General features: G+C 44.2%; 1 protein-coding gene across 10 annotated transcripts in view; it reads left to right on the top strand.

Moving 5' to 3' along the window:
- sema6d (semaphorin 6D) overlaps positions 1 to 20871 on the top strand; it is a 257838-nt gene that overhangs the window by 57676 nt on the left and 179291 nt on the right. For 8 of the 10 annotated variants that reach the window (XM_085968622.1, XM_085968612.1, XM_085968621.1 and 5 more), the window contains one exon: positions 7930 to 8011. The exons of the other annotated variants lie outside the window; for them this stretch is intronic. The gene's annotated coding sequence lies outside the window, so the exon portion shown is untranslated. The remainder of the gene's footprint in view (positions 1 to 7929; positions 8012 to 20871) is intronic. 10 annotated transcript variants of the gene reach the window in all.

Here is a 20871-nt window from a genome sequence, read left to right as displayed (position 1 = left end):
ATCTACCTTATGTTGTAGGTTGATGTCTTCATTACCCATGGCCTTTATGGCCTTCTTTAAGGTCTGGACAAACCTTTCAGCTAATCCATTGGTGGCGGGATGGTATGGGGCTGACGTGTAGTGCTTGACCCCATTCCTTTTTAAGAACTTCCTGAATTCTTCGGACACAAATTGCGGTCCATTATCAGAACAGATCTGTTCCGGCAGGCCATTCCTAGCAAATATGGTCCGTAATACTGTGGTTTTTTCCGTGGTGGTGGAGGACATCTTTATTACCTCCGGCCACTTGGAGTGTGCATCCACCGCGATTAGAAACATTGAGTCCATAAATGGACCAGCAAAGTTGACGTTTACCCTTTGCCAAGGAGATGAGGGCCACTCCCATGGATGCAGAGGAGCTTGTGGTGGCGCGTTTTGGACCTTCTGGCATCCTAGACAGCTCTTGGTTATTTCTTCGATGTCTCCATCAATACCTGGCCACCACACAAACGCTCTTGCTAGGTTCTTCATTTTCACTCCACCCAGATGCCCCTCGTGAAGCTCCTTTAGCACCTTATGCTGAAGTTTGGGTGGAATCACCACTCTAGATCCACACATCAAGGTTCCTCGGCACACTGACAGCTGTTCTTTTCTTTGCGAAAATGCGGGCAGCGTTGGTTCGCCATGTGCTGGCCATCCCTCCACCGTTAAATCGTAGACTCGTGAGAGAGTCGGATCATTTCTTGTTTCATTTTCGATCATCGAATTTGTTACTGGTAGACATTCCACTATGGATGAGTGGAACATCTCTACCGGGTCCCCTGTAGCCGCCTCTTCTACTACTGGCAACGGTAGGCGCGATAACCCATCAGCATTTCCATGCTGTTTGGACCTTTTGTATTCGATGTCATATTGGTGTGCCCCAAGTAACACGGACCACCTCTGTAGCCTTTGCGCTGTCATAGTGGAAACGGCCTTGTTAGGGTTGAATATGGACACCAACGGCTGGTGGTCTGTCAGTAATGTGAACTTCTTGCCCTGCAGGTAATTGAATTTCTTTACTCCCCACACAAGGCTGAGGGCCTCCCTATCTATCTGAGCATAATTTCGCTCAGCGGAGGTCAATGATCGGGACGCAAATGCGACTAGCCTTTCCGAGCCATTTGGTAACTTGTGTGAAAGTACTGCTCCAATTCCATAAGGGGAAGCATCACAAGCTAGACGAAGAGGTAACGTTGGGTTGAAGTGAGCCAACACTTCATCAGAGGTAATCAACGCCTTGCTTCTGCGAAAGGCCTTCTTACAGTCCTCGCTCCACTTCCATGGTACTTCTTTCCGCAACAGAGCATTCAGCGGATGCAGCACCGTGGATAGATTTGGCAGAAACTTGTGGTAATTAATCAACCCCAGAAACGATCTCAACTGTGATACATTTTCCGGAGCGGGGGCCTTCACGACAGCTTCTATCTTGTCAGGTGACTTGTGCAGCCCCTCTTGGTCAATGACATGACCGCAGTACGAGATCCGTTTCTGGAAGAACTCACATTTCTGGCGATTAACTCGAAGGCCATATTCCTTCAACCTGGTGAGCACCAGTTTCAAATTTGCGAGGTGTTCCTCCTCGTCCTCTCCTGTAATCAGGATATTGTCCAAGTAACACAGTGCTTGGAATCCCCTGTAAGACCTGCTCCATGGCCCTCTGCCAAATTGCTGGAGCCGAAGCTACTCCAAAAACCAGTCTATTATAACGATACAAGCCTCTGTGTGTGTTGATTGTGAGATACTGGCGCGACTCTTCCTTGACTTCCATTTGTAAGTATGCTTGTGCCAGGCCTATCTTGGTGAAGTGTTTCCCGCCAGACAATGAAGCAAAGATATCCTCAATCCGCGGAAGCGGGTATTGTACCGTGTGAAGCACTGGATTAACTGTGATCTTGAAGTCTCCGCAGATGCGGACCTTTCCCGGTCCCCCTGGCTTGTTACTTGATGAAGACTTCATGACTGGAACAATGGGCGTGGCCCACTCACTCCAGTCCACCTTAGATAGTACCCCTGAACGTTCAAGCTCTTCCAGTTCTGCCTCCACAGCAGGTCGTATCGCGTAAGGTACTGATCTGGCTTTGAAAAATTTTGGACTTGCATGTTCCGCAATCTTGATTTTTGCCTTAATTCCTCTGTGTTCCCAGTCCTTGCTGAAATACCTCTTTAGCTTCGTCCAATATTCTGGACAACCGTTCAGGTTTGACATCTTCCTTTCCGGAATCTACCGTCATTGTGTTTAGTGAGTGCCAGTCTATCTTTATTTTCCTGATCCACTCCCGTCCCAGAAGTGGTGGACCTCCCTCGGGTAGCACATACATGTCCATTCCTCGGTGATCTTTGCCCTTGTGTCTCACCTTGACTTTTATCTTTCCGATGGGGTATACTTTATGCCCCGTGTATGTCTGCAATACTATCTCCGTATCCCGTAGGGGAATATGTTTGAACAACTTTTTGTAATCTTGCTTATTCATGACCGTCAACGCCAATCCGGTGTCCACTTCCATTTTCACTTGGACTTTTGCAATCTGCAGTGTGACCCAGATAGTTTGTCGGTCAGCTTCTTTACTCACATTGTGAATCCTCAGACTACCCAGTTCCTTGCTGTTGGAGTCTGAATCCGAATTCTGTTCATCTGTACTCTTCCCAGTCACCTTATGTACCTTTTCTGTACTTCTTCTGCGGTGACTTATTATTGCTGGTCTTCTTTCCTGACCGGCATATTTTAGCTATGTGACCAGGCTTGCCACATTTCCTACATTCCTGGTTTTTAAACCAGCATTGGTTCTGATCGTGTGTTGTCTTCCCACAACGATAACATTTCGTTGTACCCGAAGTCATTTGATCCATACTGAGTACCGCTGTCTTCCGCTGCATTTCCGCCGTGCCTCTCGCTGCGGCTTCGTGCGATGCTGCAATAAGGACAGCCTTCTCAAGTGTAAGATCGTTCTCTTCGAGCAGTTGTTTTTGTATTCCTTCCTTCGACATTCCGCACACGAACTTGTCTCTCAGTGCCTCTGACAGATTTACCTCAAACTGGCAGTATTTTGCTAGTCTACGCAGTTCAACCAGGTACTCTGCGTTGCTTTCCTCTTTTAGTTGCGTTCTCACGTAAAATTTAGATCGTTCCGCTAACATCAGCGGTGCGGGGTTCAAATGATCCTTCAGGACAGCAACAATATAAGCGAAAGACTGATCCGCCGGTTTAGCTGGTGCTAGAAGATGCTTCAATAACCCGTATGTCTTCGCACCCATTGAGTTTAGTAAGGTTAGAGCTTTGTCATAATTTGCTATCTTATTGACCTTACAATATATCTCGATGCGTTCTACATACGTGGCCCAATCTTCCACATCGGAATCGAATCCGTTGATGTTACTACGCTTAGGCATCTTCACCCTCTTCCTGAGAAACAACAACGAAATATTTCTTTAACTTTTTTTTTTCCAAAATGGCGGTTTCCCGCGCTTGTCTTCTTTCCCCGCCCACTTTCAAAATGGCGGTTTCCCGCTTCTGTCTTCTTCCCCGCCTACTGGCGGCTTCCCGCGTTTCTTCCCCTGGCGGGAGGGGTAAGCTTTTCCCTCGGGCGACGACCGCTGGCTTTCGGGGTTCGCAGCCTGCGCGTCGGCTTCAGTGCGTTCCTTGTTCCATTTTCTCGGCAGGGCAACCGGCGCTGGGTACAACCCGTTGATGGTGAACAGTTTCAGCCGCTGGGCTGGATCTCGCTCAGTCTCCCTCGCTCGGGCTCTGTCTCTCCCGCTCGCTCGGGCTCTGTCTCTCCCTCAGCGGCTTCCAATCGCGCCTCCCAGCCCTCTCTCAGTCCGGTGCTTTCCTCCCCGGCTGCGGCTGAGTTCTCCGCGATTTATTTATTTTTATATCTTCCCGCGCCTTACGATCCCGGTCGCAGCGCTTCGTGGCCTCGGTCGCTGCCCGGCCTTTTTCGCCGGTCGCGGTCTAGCTGTCTCACGACGCCGTTGCGTCTCCCAGCCCGCTTGTACCGCGGCTTCCGTGCTCCACGCTGCCCCAGTCTCAGCGCCTCTGGGCCCGACTTCTGTCCGGCTCCTTTCCCCCGACCGTGGTCGAGTTCACCGCCCTTATCCTCCGTTTATTTTTTTATTTTCCCTTTACTCACCGTCACCGTGGCCGACTTGCTTCTCGTGCTGATCGGCTCACTCACCACCGTGGCAGAAGGGACAATCAGTGCCTGTTGCTGATGGAAGGCTTCGTGTCTGAATTCTTCCTTCTTCCTTGCTCTGCAGACTCGAGTTTTCTCTCAGCAGAACGACGAGGGCGGGTGCCTCTTCTCGACGCTCGTTAACTGCTTCGGAAGTATTGTTGCCGCAGGGCAAGATCGAACTCGTCGCCACTGTAAAGTCTGTAGGTATTATGGCGAATTAATACACAGACTACAAGAGTAACTTTAACAGGACTTTACTATTCGAAGGTCAGGGCGAATCTGCCCAATAAATCCTGACACAGCACTTATATACCGGTGTGGTCACCGTCGGTATTACAGTATACAGCAGCCAAGATAAAGTAGTGCCACACCTAAAATAGTTCTCTTAAAGGTAGAACAGTTACATACACTACAGCCCTGAGCCACGGCAATCTGGCCTTCGAAGCCCAGGCAACTCCGTTCTAGTTGTGCTTGTTCTTATTCACTGGATTGTCCTGCTTGAGGTTTATGGGTCTGGAGGTTTAGAAAGCACTGCTGGCTTTGATGGACAAATACATCAGAACAAGGTCTGTTGGTGTCAAGACACTTGCTATATATGTAAATCAATGTGAATGTGGATTTAAACTTTGTATGTGGCCCTTGAGGCTCCATGGTAGGTGCCTATGCAGTTCACAATAGCTTAAACTGCTGGCCTTGTGGTTAAGGAATGGCAGGGTAAGGAGATCAATGCATTGAATTGTAAAGACAAGTCTGATTTTGATCTGACGAAAGGTCATCGACCTGAAACGTTAACTCTTGTTTCTCTTTCCACGGATGCTGCCTGGCCTGCTGAGTTTTTCCAACGTTTTCTGTTATTTCAGATTTCCAGCATCTGCAGTATTTTGCTATTGTATTCTGATTTGAGGCTTATGGTTTGCATCAAACTGCCCCAGGTTTGCTTCTTATTAGAAAGAAGATTCATTTCATTGTTGATGCGAGTTGTGTAGAACAAATGGTGATCTACATTTATTTATGCACCAACAATTTGCAAGGATTATCTGATTAGGCCAATTGGCAATGTGCTGTGGAACTGTTACCCTGAACAGACAGCGTATTAAGAGTACCTTTGAAAAGTTTTATGTAGAATGGGAAATTGTGAGCAAATACATGTAGTAATAACTTTCAATTTCATTCGGAGAAGGTTTTCAGATGAGCTGCGTGTTTGTTAACAGAAAATTCTCAGCTGGTACCTTTTCCTGTTAGGAAAAATATATTATTTAACGAGGATTTCATGAGTCTATGCAGAGACTGCCGACCAAGCTATTAGCTTAACCATTAGTCTATCCTACAAGCTGTGACATTGTGAGAGTTGTATTTGAGAGGGCCATTAGGATGTTATAGGTCCTACGAATGGGACTAGTTTTTCCTAGTTACAACACCTCAGTAGAAAACTCTGATATTCTGCTCACATCACAAATGTAACCACTTCATTTCCAATCCTATTTAGGTATCTCCTGCCTTCATCAACAGAACTGTGAATCACATCAGTTGCTCAATGGACCTTTACATAGGTCAGATTCAATTGAACATAGTACTGCACAGTATGTGTAATTGAGGCTCTGTAACCTCCTAAATGGTTGTCTTGGGCAGCTCTGCACACCTGGCAGTGATGTGCAACCCCTACATTTGATTCAATGTTCATTCACACTGTATTGCATCTGTTACACTTTGGGCTTTTTGTGTTACTTTATGTTCCTAATTAAAAATATCTAGGATATTTCCCACAGGGTAAACAATGAACCTTCTACTGGAAATAATATAGCCGGGTGCTCCAGATCTCTCCAAACAAACCGAAACAACCATGCTGTCAAACTCTTTGTCGGTCAGGCTGAAAGTTACAGATCGTACTTACTGAGTAGCAAGATAATATAGAAGCAAAAATTAATCAACAGAATAAAAAAAATAGTCCTTAATTCTTAGCACTAATTTAAAACTCTTTTTCTTGGACCAAAGTAACAAACGTTTGAGGTGCTTTTTATAGGAGCACGTGCTGTTGAGCGCTCAACCTTGCCTCACCACACTGACCTATACATGCAATGAAAACGTATGAACTGAACCAAAGGACGAAGGTGTCAATACTTTTGTGGTACTGTCTCTCCTACTGAGGAAAGACTCAATGTCATTCTTCTGGTAGCATGGCTTCTGTTATGTCAGGCTAACCCTAAAACACCAATGTTTTTCTGTACAACTCGAGACCATAAGACATCGGAATGGGGATTGAGAGTGGGTAGAGGGTTAGCGGATGCAGATGCCTCTGGAGTGGTGCAGCTAGAAACAGTATAAATGGTGTAAAATCACAGCCATGGATTGAGAGGTGAAGGGATCAACCTGGAGGGTTGAGCTCGCCCGACTATAATGTGTGTATTTTCTGCAGCAAAGCATCCTTTGTAATCTCAGTATGTTGGCCGGGTGTATATGCAACATTCAATCTTTTTAATAAAACTTCAAGTGCTTGACTGCGTGTTGAAATCATTCTTGGCGTGTAGGTACAGGATTGCAGCCTTTTGTCTATATTATGACACCATTCACATTCCTAACCGGTTGTTCTCTGCAGTTTGTTGGAAGTATATCTGCTAATGCCTCTGCGGTCTGACTCTGTTGGTGTTGGAAGTTTTTCAGTGTTTCCCTGTGACACTTCTTCATATGCTTTTGCCTCCCTCATTCAATTTGTCACTTTCTAGTTGGTCATATCAAATCGCATTTTTTTTTTAATTGCCTGTGTTCCTTCTGCAATAGTATAGTATTTTTTTGTGGAATGCAGTGATGGTTCAGGGTCAACCTTCCCGGCCCCTGCCATAGAGCTTGTTTTGAGCAACACCGCTTCCCAGATGAGAGCATTTTCTCATCCTTCATCATGCTAATATTTTGGTGCTAGTGGGCCTTCTCCAGCAACATTTTGCAACTTTGAGTAACAATTGTGCAGTCGAGGTCTTCAGAAATGTCTTGCTTCTTGTAAGCACTTGTCAGACAAAAGGATTTCGAAGGTGGATGCATGCCCACTCCAATCATTTTCCACCCTTATGTTGCAACTTTGGGGAATCTTGTTTCTTCTTCAAACTATCAATTTTGTGCGAATGACTCTTTGGTTGTCCTCTAACTTTATTTCAATGCATCAGAATAAGACGGTGGCAATCACTTTTCTAAAAAATCAATCTCCAGTGGGGGCTTTGGGAAATTAATGTCTCTTCAAAATGCATTTTGGCATTCCTGTAAAAAGTAATTGCAAGTTCTGTTAATATTTTCCCCATGTTAAGTAGCAATTTTGGCAAAAATTACAGCATCGCACTACATTCGAAAGCGACAACTACCCATCGAGTTTTTTTTGTGGAATTGGAGTAATATTGTGAGAAAGAAACCTTCCTGTGAACTATCTGCAAGCGCATGGGCCAGACTTCCACTCACATGACAAATTCTAGTCTTAAACAACATGAGAGTTGCCTAATTATTAAACTGCTGCATTAGTGATGCTGCCTTGTGTGGGTAGTACTGAGAAACTGTTCTAAATGTTCACCTTGCCTTTTTTGAGTATGATTAAAAACAGTGTGATGTATTCTGAATACATTTGGCAAGAATACAATCAGACCCGTGTTTGACTTCTCTACAGAGACTTGTATACAGGCACTGTACTATCAAAGACATTTTAACATGACCAGTAGGAAGACTGGTTAAATCACGAGCTTTTTATTTTTTGTTCCAGACTGGAGCGTTCCTCTTTGAGCTTGTATGAACTTGAGTCTTATGAACCATTGAGCTAAACAACTTCAGGCCTGTTTCCACTGGTAAGATCTGCTGCGAACTATAATACCAACAGATTTGTACTTTGATATATATTATGCTGTTTAAAACAATGCAGCCAATTCTATGGCAATTAAATTGAGAGAATCGTGCAAGATTGTAGAGCACATTTATTAATGGTGTGGAGATGCCGGAGTTGGACTGGGCTGGACAAATGTAAGAAGCCACACAACACCAGGTTATAGTCCAACAGCTTTATTTGAAGTCACAAGCTTTCGGAGCGCTGCTCCTTCGTCAGGTGAAGTGGAGAGATGCATAAAGACTATATAAGCTGTGTCTTTATGCATCTCTCCACTTCACCTGACGAAGGAGCAGCGCTCCGAAAGCTTGTGACTTCAAATAAAGCTGTTGGACTATAACCTGGTGTTGTGTGACTTCTTACACATTTATTAAGGCTGAGGTTACCATGACTTTGCTGATGTTTGAGGTGTGTCTGCTGATGGTTCATTGATTCCTTGGTAACTAGTGACATACCACAACCAATTCAAGCTTGTGGGATAAATTTGCCTGCTTTACAGAAATCGGAGCAGTGTATGCTTGTGTAGGCAAAACTGCCTCATAAAGGGATTCGAGAGCTTTGCCAGTGGCTATAAAGAAAAAAAAGACTTGCATTTATATAGCGCCTTTCACACGACAAGCTCCCATGAACAGCAATGTGATAATGACCAGGTAATCTGTTTTAATGATGTTGATTGAGGGATAAATATTGGCTGTGACACCGGAGATAACTCCCCTGCTCCTCTTCAGAATAGTGCCTTGGGGTCTTTTACGTCCACCTGAGAGAGCAGACGGGGCCTCGGTTTAACATCTCATCTGAAAGGTTGCACTTCCAACAGTGCAGCACTCCGTCAGCACTGCACTCGAGCGTCAGCCTAGATTTTTGTGCTTAAGTCTCTGGAGTGGGACTTGAACCCACAAACTTCGAGCCCAGTGAGCCACGGCTGACACGCCTTATATGGATAAAGGCACCATACAGTGTAGCCCCCACTGGAAAGCCCCAGGTTCAATTCCCAATCTGTACCGAATTAAACTGATCCAAATTGGGTGTTGCAGTTGGCCTCAGAACTTCAAGGTTAGGAAGGAGTAAAAACAGATGTCAAGGTTCCTGCTTCTGATTCCTATCCTTTTACCCCCCCCCCCCCCCCCCCCACCCCCCAAAAGTTGGAAAATGTGCATGGACGTCCGGACCAGTCTGGGCTGTGTTTCCCCTCCGTGGCCAATTAGTTTGTTAGAATTCATTGTCCGAACACTTGTGTGAAGAATTGTGAGTTACTGTCTGACCGCATTTGCCATAGCCCAGCAAGATTCAGTGCCTTCAAGAGAGGACAAAATGGGGGATGGCAGGGGTGGGGAAAATAAAATGAAATAATTAAAAGAATTCACGCAACTAGAAAGCAGTTAAAAAGACTTGCTGGATCCTGGGCTTCATAAATAGAGGTATAGAGTACAAAAGTGTGGAAATTATGATGAACCTTTATAAAATACTGGTCTGGTCTCAACTGGAGTACTGCGTCCAATTCTGGGCACCGCACTTTAGGAAGGATATGAAGGCCTTAAAGAAGTTGCAGAAAAGATTTACAAGAATGTTTCCAGGGATGAGGGACTTCAGTTACATGGATAGACTGGAGAAGCTGGGATTGTTCTAAGAGCAGAGAAGGTTGAGAGGAGATTTGAAAGAGCTGTTCAAAATCATCAGGGGTTTAGACAGAGTAGATAGCGAGAAACTGTTCCCATTGGTGGAAGGGTTGAGAACCAGAGGACACAGATTTAAGGTGATTGGCAGAAGAACCAAAGGTGACATGAGGAAAAACTTTTTTACGCAGCGAGTGGTTAGGATCTGGAATGCACTGCCTGAAAGGGTGGTGGAGGCAGATTCACCTATCACGGCTTTCAAAAGGGAATTGGATAAGTACCTGAAAGAAAAAAAATTGCAGGGCTACGGGGAAAGGGCGGGGGAGCAGGACTAGCTGAAGTGCTCTTGCAGAGCTGGCACAGGCTCGATGGACCGAATGGCTGCCTTCTGTGCTGTAACCATTCTATGAACTAAAATATCCATGCTTTGTCTGAAAACAGATGAGTAGACTGCTAGCAGCGTCCTTCAGGAAATAGGTCAAGTCAAGTCTTGATTTGCGAAGGTGCGTTCGTCTGTCAGCTCGCAAGTTATTGATTAAGGTTTTTTTTCTCATGCAATCATACACCGAATTGCTAGCTACCATCACAAGTGATTTGTTTTTGTTCAGACTTTTTTTGTGGAAACTGCAGTACTCGAGCATCACATGTGCCTCGCACAAGTGTAGAAATTTACAGGATGTTGCACTGTGCCAAATCCCTTGCCCTAATCATAAACAACGAAGAAAAAATGTGCAGTGAATCTCTACCATACCTGAGACAGGCAGTCTATCCATCTAGCTCAGGGATATTTGTGGTTACAGTAGTCAGATTACTTTGGAACAGAGACTCCATTAGCACTGATTAATTACGAGAGGAGAGTGTGGAAATACAGCAATATGGACAACCAGAACTCACTAGCTCTATCACATTTTAACAATATAAAAGTAATGGGCTGTGCCTACTGTACACAGAGAAACGTGATAAAAGACTGAGAAATTCTTGTTGCACTGCTGTGGTGGGGGCAGAAGTGGTTTGTGACTGACCTTAATTTATTTAGGCTAGATTCAAGGTTTGTTCCGTACAACATAAATAGTGGTCGGGAGGCAATCAAGGTTCCAGAAAGAACAAGTGACTATCAGTTCAACCTTTTATACTGTTGGCTGAGTCAAAGCCTTTGAGAAAAGGCTCGCAGCAGTACAGCCCAGCTAGGTTAAAGGACAGTAATACTGCCTCATGAGCCTGAGCCTACACCAAGCAAGTAGTATTGATTAGCAGACAGATCTTTGGGGGCGGGTAGTGGGAGCTACAGAATGTTGATAGCTCAGCACATGGTCCATTATGGCCAGCCTACTTCTCATTCTCTACATTTCTAACCAGCACTGTTGTTTTTTTGTTCAAATATTTGCATATATTGACATTGTGTAAAAAAAGCATTTCAATTAGAACATTGTTACACGGAATGTTTGAGAAACTTCCTCGATGCATTATTGACAAGTCCTTCAAAAGAAATCTTTGAGTTATAACAACATACTTGTATCGAAACAGCAATATGTGCAGCATTTAAAAAAAAAAGTAAGGGATTTCAACTCGAGTCATTTCACTTCTGGGACCTGGGCTTAAGTCCAACATAGACTTGCAGCATGAAAATCTTTTTGTATGCTGACTGTAAGCGACCCAAGTAAAATGATTATCAATCCAATTCCTTTTGGCACAAGTGCACAGCATTGAATTGCACAGAGTTCAGCATCGAGCTTGGCAATCTCCATCAGAGCCTGGGATGGGTAATACTGTGCAGTGAGGCATGTTCTCCTGATCTTGTAAAGGGATCTTTACCCCTGCTCCTAACCCACCGTGCCCCTTAATGATTGAAATTGTTACTGGAGCCTGGAAATTACTGTTGGCAATAAAAGAGGACAAACACTTAATGTCTTCTCGCAGAGCAGCTAACCCAATTAAAATAAATGAGCTAATGCCTGCCTTAAAATAGCAAGATAGACAAAAGTTGTACAAATGCATTAAGTGTTCACCTACTAATATGGCCAACTGCAATTGCCAGTCTTGGATGTCTAAGATGAGAAGCTAATTTCAACTCCCCATCTCGATAGCCCCGAATATTTTTTTTTGAGACCACTGTCGACCATGAGAGATGAAGCTACATCTCCATTCACCAAATCCGAGGATTGAGAAGAACAGGGCAGCACACGGTGTGATGGGCTTTGTCATTCTGTCCAGACACAGGGTGAGGGAGCTCCTGTTCAATTGCTCAGAAGACACAGCTGACTGCACTTTCTCCAAACTTGCAGCTTGAGGTTTTCAGCCACAAGCAATTGGAACCATGTCACTCTCATCTGGTAACAAGATGCTGTTAACGATCTCTCCAAGAAAATTAAAACAGCTACATCATTTATTTCATTAAAAATAAGAATGATGCTCACTTATGTACCTGTATTCCTCTTGAAAACTACAATTTTTTTTTTTAGTTATCCCTGTCTCCCACTCTCCTGCCCCAACTCCTGGTTAGCTGGATTGGCAGATGTAATAGTGAGTCTCGTGTGCCTGCCACTGTACTGGGTTATGCATGGGGAAACGGGCCCAGATGTAATTTGGCAGGAATCCTCGGCTGACCACTGCTCCGCCTGCCCACGTGCTGAATGCCAGGCCTGGCGGAGTAGTGGAGCACTACCCTTCTTGAATGTCCAAAAAAGTGCATTTAACAGATTGGTAGAGCAATGCTATTAGCAATCTTGTCTCCAAAACTGCCAAGTTAAGGAATGCAGCTCTCTTGGTGGCTGCCATCTGCTTACTATATATTTAAAATACTGTAGAGCGTGTGGTTAGGACACAGCGTCTGGTTCCACATGTACGCTGACGACACCCGGCTCTACCTCACTACCACCTCTCTCGACCCCTCCGCTGTCGCTGATTTGTCACGCTGCATGTCTAACATCCAGATCGTTTGCAACCCTGGCGCTCTCTTTGATGTCCTATATGAACTTTCGACCACAAGACGGCCTACTTCCAGCTCCATAAAATTGCCCAGCTCGGCTCAGCTCAGCTCATCTGCTGCTGAAACCCTCATCCCTGCCTTTGTTACCTCTGGACTTGACTATTCCAACACACTCCTGGCCGGCCTCCCATCTTCCACCCTCCATAAACTGGAGCTCATCCAAATCTCTGCTGCCTGTGTCCTAACTCGCACCAAGTCCCGTTCACCAATCAGCCGCTGTGCTCGCTGACCTACATTAGCTCCCAAACCAGCAACACCTCCATTTTAAAATTCTCATCCTTGTTTTCAAATCCTTCCATTTGCCCCTCCCTATCTGTGTTACCTCCTCCAGCCCTACAACCCTCCAAGATTTCTCCTAATTCTGGCCTCTTGCGCATCCCTGATTTTAATCGCTCCACCATTGGCAGCCGTGCCTTCAGTTGCCTATGCCCTAAGCTCTTAAGCCTCTGCCTCTCCTTTTTAAGACACTTCTTAAAACCTACCAGTTTGACCAAGCTGTTTGGTGACCTGCCCTAATATCTCCTTATGTGGGTCGGTGTTTGATAATGGCCGTGTGAAGCACCTTGGGGCGTTTTACTACGTTAAAGGCGGTATATAAAGTTGTTGTTGATGTTGACTAGAGAGTGGATATGTTTGGAAACTAGAGATTTCCTTTCACTTAAATGTTCCCTGCTACAATTTCACTTGCAGCTGGTAACAGGCAGTAACATGAGTATTCACGTGACTACCTAGTCCAGCCTGAACAAGAAGAGCAGTTAATTATAATATTTAAGAAAAGCCCATTTTCAAATAAAGTTTGCACAAATAAAAGATTAAGTGCATTAAATACTTGCACTATGGCTATTTATTATCACTCAGATTTGTTAGTTATTTATTAAATGTTATTACTCGGATGCCAGAGATTCTGTTGCCTCTGGGACTTTTTGAACAAAGTTGTGGTGTCTTCTGTCCGCTGGGCTCAATGGTGAATGAAAGTGCTTCGGAATGGACTTTATAAATGCAGGTTCTATTTTTTTGCGGGGTATCAAATTGCATTAAACTCAGTTGATGTAGAAATGTGCAGGATTTATAATTGGATGTCACACGGTGCTAACTTAAAACAACTTGCATTTATATAATGCTTTCAACATAGAAAAACATCCCAGGGCATTTCAGAGAGGTGTAATCATACAACAATGGGTGCCGAGCCAAAGGAGGAGATATAAGGAAGCTTGATCAAAGAGGTGGGTTTTAAGGAAGGTCTTAAAGGATGAGAGGACGATAGTGGCAGAGGGTTTTAGAGGGAATTCCATACCATGGGGCCCAGACAGCTGAAGGCACGGTCGCCATTGATGTGGCAGAAGAGGGGGAGGCGGGTTGCACAAAAGGCAGGAGTGAAAGGAATGGAGAGTTTGGGGGAGGGGAAGTTTGTAGGGCCTGGAGGAGGTGACAAAGATGGGGAAGGGTAAGGCCATTAAATATGATTTTTAATTTGAAGCGTGTGGGAACTGGGAGCCAATGTCGTTCAGCAAGGAAAGGGGTAATAGGTGAGCAGGACCTGATCCAGGATAGGATACAGACTCTGCAGAGTTTTGACTGAGCTGAAGTTTTCCGAGAATGGAGGATGTCTGGCCAGTGAAGAGAGTAGTGGAGTCTAGAGGTGACAAAGGCATCAGTGAGGGTTTCAGCGGTAGATGGGCTGTGGCAAATGTGGAGACGGGCAGATAAAGCTAGGTGGTCTTTATGCTGGAGAGGATATGGAGTCGGAAGCTCAGCTTGGGGTCAAATAGGATGCAGATTTCAAAACAGCCTGGTGCAGCCTGAGACGATGGCTGGGAAGGGGGATCGAATTGGTGGTAAGGATACGGAGCTTGTGGCAGGGACTGAAGACGATGGCTTCAGTTTTCCCATTGTTTAACTCGATAAAATTGCAGCTCAACCACGACTGGACGTCAGACAAGCAGTCTTGATGACACAGAGGCCATGGATGGGTTGAGAGAAGTGGTTTTGAAAGGGAGGGGGAAGAGTACCCGAGGAGAGGGAATCATTACAATGCCAGATCTCATGGGGGCCAGGAAGGGAAGTTGGGTGGGAGCAGTTTAGTGGGAATGGGATCAAGGGAACAGGAGGTGGGTCTTGTGGACGAGATGAACTTGGAGAGGGTATGAGGGCATAAATTACATGCACTAATTACAGCTTTTAAAATGTGCCTATTGTTTATTGCATGAAGATATTAGTTTATCACCATCCACAACTGGAGAATTGGGATTTACTGCTTTTAGAATCCTGAACACCCAGTAAGCACTAAAACACAAGATTCCATTTTTCTAAGTTAATTACACTTCCCACTTACTCAGCATTAATTAGGAAACCCATTAAGTAGCACATTTGTCGCAGTATATTTCATAAAATTACCCCCATTATCTTTCTCCATATTCTGTCAAGCAGGGTTACAATATTAACAATCTTTTATTGTTGGAAGTCAATAGGAAAGACTCGCTATCGCCTGTTTTTCACCGGGCAATTAAAGTTGAAATTACCCCCGGCACCTTCCTTCTGAATTCGGTAGAGTCCAAGTCCATGATGCCAAGTAGACCAGGTAGGGTTAGCCCATTCAACTCCAAGAGCCCACACTCGAATATCCAGGAGATGTGGCTGAATGGTCAGTCCTCCTAAGATAAGGACTAGTGCGGCACCACAACATATTTACCAGACTGTCTGAAACTACGATAGCTGTAGTATCTTGAGCCAATCCAAAAAGTTAATAAGAGTAATCTCTGTGAGACGGGGCTCCTGGCATGGAGCCTCGCTAGTGAGTTGCAGAATCACCCCCTAAAGTAGTGTGATGATCCGTTCTTTGATCCACACTCCTGTCTAGTGTCCCTCCAAGTGAGAGCAAAACCTTGCAAAACTGCCCCTATAATGCCAGCAGTGAAGGTCCACACACTGCTTTTGCCTATGGCAGACCCTCCCAGACATTATCACCTGGAACTCTGTCCTTTTTACACCTAAAATTAAGCAGAGTCCACCATCTGCATTGAGCCGCTACTGCTGGTAGCAGCATTAAGCTGTGAGGAATTTATTGCAAGTATTAGAATGCTGCAGCGCAGAAGGAGGCCATTCGGCCCGTCGAGCCCATTGTATTGGGAATTTGAGATCTTCTCTTCTATGAGTCATTCCAAAGACTTTCCTTACCGCCCCACCCCACCCCCACAACCACTAGATTCACTCTTGCAATACATCTGTCTTTGTTCCAGTTGTTTCTAGCTATGCGCTGTTATGCCAACCAGTATACAAAAAAAGTGCGAGTATGTGTCATTGATTCAGTCTTGCAGCCAATGGGATGAATGATGCCCCATATCCGGCGCTCCTGAGAATCTGCAGAAATGGAGTTTAAGCAAATGATGGAATAGTTCACCTTATTTCTATTGGAAAGGCCATTTGTGGGGGAGAAAAGCATGGACTAGCAAAAGCCTTGTGAATCGAGGCTTTAACTGTGACCATGTAAATATTGCATGCGAGTCGCAGAGTAAATCTCCCACCTCCAGAAGACCGGTGTCTTCGCTCTGCAACACAGAGGTTAGCTCGTGTTAGCCCAAGCCCAACATGGTGCGTTCCACTGGGAGCAGGAGGTGGCAGGTTAAGAACATACATTCTTAAACCGGTCTGCAAGATCATTTCGATTTTAAAATACAGTTTGATTGTCAAGGCAGTCCAGTTGAAAATAAATACGCAGACTTTTTTTTCTGCTGGAAGTTTGTCGTTGGAACTAACCCCACTGCAATTTGCATTTTGAGTCAGAAAGAAGTGATCGGATTCCCCACTTCCCGTTTTAAATGAGGGGAAGTGTCCTATGGAATACTGATAACACAAGGAACTGAAGAAAAGCTGAAAGCACAACATTGCCAATTCAGTCCCTTTTATTGTTTGCACCAAAATAATTAAGTAGTTCACCCAATAAAAGAAGTGACAATGTTCTCCATGACTGGATTCCTCATTATTTGCCTATCCTTTCACACTCCATTTCAGCTTTTATGCTCCATTCGTATCCAAAGCTTCTTTAAGTTTCTTTAGAGCCAGTGCATCCATGAATGAGAATGTGATGAATAGCCACATGAGTTAGGTCTTGATTTTCTAATGAAGTTCATCTAAATTTCATTTTGTAATTTTGCCTGTGTAAAGCATCTGACACCAGATGGCAGGTGTATTTTTTTTCCTCTCTACAATTCTTCTCTGCCCGTGATGGTAAAAGATTTATGAATACAGAAAGCATTTGTCAACTTGGATTTCTTTTTGGGGAGCGTTAACCCTTAAGGCACTGGCGATTTCCGAAGAGCACTGAGTCAGATAATTGATGAGGTTTTCTCAAAAGAAATTACACCAACATTTTGAAAGGCTCGCTTCAATACTTGAAGAAGCTGATCTTATCCAGAGCATGTGGTACTTGCCATGTCTGTGCCTTTGTGCTTCTCCCGGTTTCACAGAGCTTAAAAATGTCAGTGTCAAACTGAGCTGTTTCCTACAGCTGAAGGTTTTGTATTTTCTTAATGTACTTAGAAATGCTTTGTCTTTGATCCGCTGGCTGAGAAGCTGTATCGGTCTACAGCTGAAATCAGGATATCCCGCATTTGAAAGAACCTGACAAAACTGCGCTTCACTTTTAAGGGTTTTTCAAAAAGATATTGAGGGGATTGAGAGAGTGAACAACGTAATGTCTGTTCATATGGTACTGGCCTTTGCTCTTCACTCCTGATTACCGTCTCCGCAATCGAGATTGAAATACTAATGATGGCGAGATTACTTCCTTAACGATGACCCTTTCCTCTGGTTGGAAAAAAGAGTCAGCTGTGAGGCACTGACAATATTTGTGCTCTTTCTGTGTGTCTTTCTCTTTGTAAGCGTGCCTACCGATCCCTTCGCTGACAGGCCACAGTGCTGAACCACAAATCCTACCTAATAACCTGCTTTCAGTTTAAGCATTTTGTTGCCGATTTCTTTCACATCAATTCCAGATAAATGTTCAAACCACATGTCCCATAGCAGTCCGATGCCGCAAGTGCAAGTGGTTAACGTGGTAGAAATAGAAGAAAAATCTGTTGTAAATTATTACTTTCATTACCAAAATTGCCTGACTCCCCATAAACATCCTAGCATCCCCAGCCAAAAGCCATCATGGAGCACACCAGAGACATACCCTAATGGAAGGCAGGTTCCCTAGCAATGAAAAGGAGATCATTATTCCTGAGAATTCTTAGTGGAATTTAAACAAAGGAACACTCAACCCAGGTGCTTTTCTTGTGCAAGTTTAATTACCGAAGTCGGTTGCTTTCATGCTATAAGTTAAAACCTTGCTAGAGTAATTTTAAAATAGTAATGGCAATAAAAGATCGTATTCAACATCCCTGGTCTTAACAAACTCTAATGAATGGCTGTCAATTTAGCTGGACCCTGCTGGTAATGGGGCATTGCCACCTTGTAAATATAAAAACAGGCCATTAATGAAATGCACTGGTCTGTGAATTATTATTTAAGTTCTGCAAGGAGGAAATGGGAGGTGACAAAAATATGTATTCATTGTGTCAGTGCTTCTTTTCCTCTACTGTTAGCAGTTGTAAACATTACTGTGCATTGAAAAAATAAATTTCTAGTTCAGTATTGTGAACTACCATTCACACTTTATTAATAAATTATATATTAAAGATATATATACATGTGCGCATGAGGTTCTACATATATTCACGGTATATATATATAAAATATGGGTATATATACCCATCCCCATTGTAGGTTCAAACATTTTACAATAACCTGATGACAAAAGCCTTTACAACTTCTTCAACACAAAAACGGTGAAAGCTATGACATAAAATACAATGTAGCATAATTTAATACAGGTATATTTGAGTACTTTCGGGTGTGGTCGGTGTAACAGAACAGCTGTTGTGTGTGTAGACGAAAGAGCTAGACAGGGAAAAATGTGAAGTGTTAATCAGCCTTTGAAGCAGCCAGTATGATGGATCTATGTGTGGTCTTAACAGTCTCCAAAACTGTAATTAGCTTTGACACTGAAAGCCTATAGAACGTTGAATGTGAATAGGATCTGAGAATGGCTGAGCGCATTCTTTAATCGTGATGTGGAGCTGTTGGGTTGAATATCCTGGCTGCTTAATTGCTTTATTTTGGAACTGTTCCATGAAAGAAGCACTGCGTGAGCACACACCTGGACTTCATGTGACATGGCAGTCGCATAATGCATAGGTGTGACATTTATTTTACACCAATTTTCTCACCTCGCCACCTCTCCTGACGAGATTGACTCCTTGCTGGGGGAGCGTTTCCATGGACACCTAATGGTTATTCAATACGTCACCCAAAGTGGCGATTATTTGTGTGTGGTTTCTGATGCTGAATGACAACAGGCTATTTAACCCCCAGGCTGGGTTCACCTCCTCACACGCACTTCAGCAAAGGCCACTGGATCGTGGTCAGCAGCGGCTGATCCGCCCCTCCCGATCCCAGGGGTGCTGAGGCCAATTGCAGCACCTCTGCTGCCACCCCACCTGAGATCAGCTAACTCAATAGAGCCCAGGCTTCAAACCCAGGACTTTCCTGGTCTCCGCTGCTTAAATGCTCACTGGATCAATTGACAGACCCATTGGGAGGAGCCCATGTATGACCTTAAAAAAATCAATTCCATTTTTAAAGAAAATGCATTTTGATTGAAGATACCATTGGATTTACAGTGAATATATGTAGAACCTCAGCTATTATCATTAGATAATGGGTAGATAGTATGATATATAAAACTGTTATTATTACTATTAGATAGCATTGAATAGATAGTGAATACTAGTAAATTGCCTGTGACATTCACATGAGCAGCTGGTGGATATAATTTTTTTATATATTAAAGATGGAAATGGAGTTGGGAGAGAGGCTTAAGAAATTCGCACCAGTCACCTAGTGACCAGAGTCTGCAACCAAGTCGTGACGAAACAAAATTGAATGGGTACTATTGACCGAACAGCAATACATACGAACATAAGAAATAGGAGCAGGAGTAGGCCATTCGACCCCTCGAGCCTGCTCCGCCATTCAATAAGATCATGGCTGACCTGATCTTGGCCTCAACTCCACTTCCTTGCCCGCTCCCCATAACCCTTGACTCCCCTGTTTTTCAAACATCTGTCTGTCTCCACCTTGAATATATTAAGTGACCCAGCCTCCATAGCTCTCTGGGGTAGAGAATTCCAAAGATTCACAACCCTCAGAGAGAAGAAATTCCTCCTCATCTCCGTTTTAAATGAGCGACCCCTTATTCTGAAACTATGCCCCCTCGTTCTAGATTCCCCCACGAGGGGAAACATCCTCTCGGCATCTGTCAAGCCCCCTCAGAATCTTATGTTTCAATAAGATCACCTCTCATTCTTCTAAACTCCAATGCGTATAGGCCCAACCTGCTCAACCTTTCGTCATATGACAACCCCTTCATCTCCGGAATCAACCTAGTGAACCTTCGCTGAACTGCCTCCAATCCAAATACAGTTCTCCAGGTGTGGCCTCACCAACGCTCTGTACAGTTGTAGCAAGACTTCACTACTCTGTACTCCATTCCCCCTTGTAATAAAGGCCAACATTCCATTTGCCTTCCTAATTACTTGCTGTACCTGCATGCTAACTTTTTGTGTTTCATGTATGAGGACACCCAGATCCCTCTGCACCACAGCATTCTGTAGCCCCCCCCCCCCCCCATTTAAATAATATTTTGCTTTTTTATTCTTCCTACCAAAGTGAACATTTTCCCACATTATACTCCATCTGCCAAATTTTTGCCCACTCACTTAGCCTATCTATATCCTTTGCAGGCTGTGTCCTCACAATTTGCTTTCCCACCTATCTTTGTATCATCAGCAAATTTGGCAACAGTACACTCAGTCCCTTCATCTAGGTCATTAATATAGATTGTAAATAGTTGAGACCCCAGCACTGATTCCTGTGGCACCCTACTAGTTACAATTTGCCAACCTGCAAATGACCCATTTATCCCAACTCTCTTCTGTTAGTTAGCCAATCCTCTATCCGTGCTAATATATTACCACCAACGCTGTGAGCTCTTGTGCAGTAACCTTTTATGTGGCACCTTATCGAATGCCTTCTGGAAATCCAAATGCACAACATCTACTGGTTCTCCTTTATCCACCCTGCTCGTTGCATCCTCGAAGAACTTTAGTAAATTTGTCAAACACG

This window comes from Somniosus microcephalus, chromosome 27, assembly GCF_052327205.1.
Source record: "Somniosus microcephalus isolate GS21.2 chromosome 27, FLI_Smic_1.0, whole genome shotgun sequence".
NCBI classification, from domain to species: Eukaryota; Metazoa; Chordata; class Chondrichthyes; order Squaliformes; family Somniosidae; genus Somniosus; species Somniosus microcephalus.
Note: the sequence above shows the minus strand (reverse complement) of the source record. Positions and strands in the feature narration are given on the sequence as shown.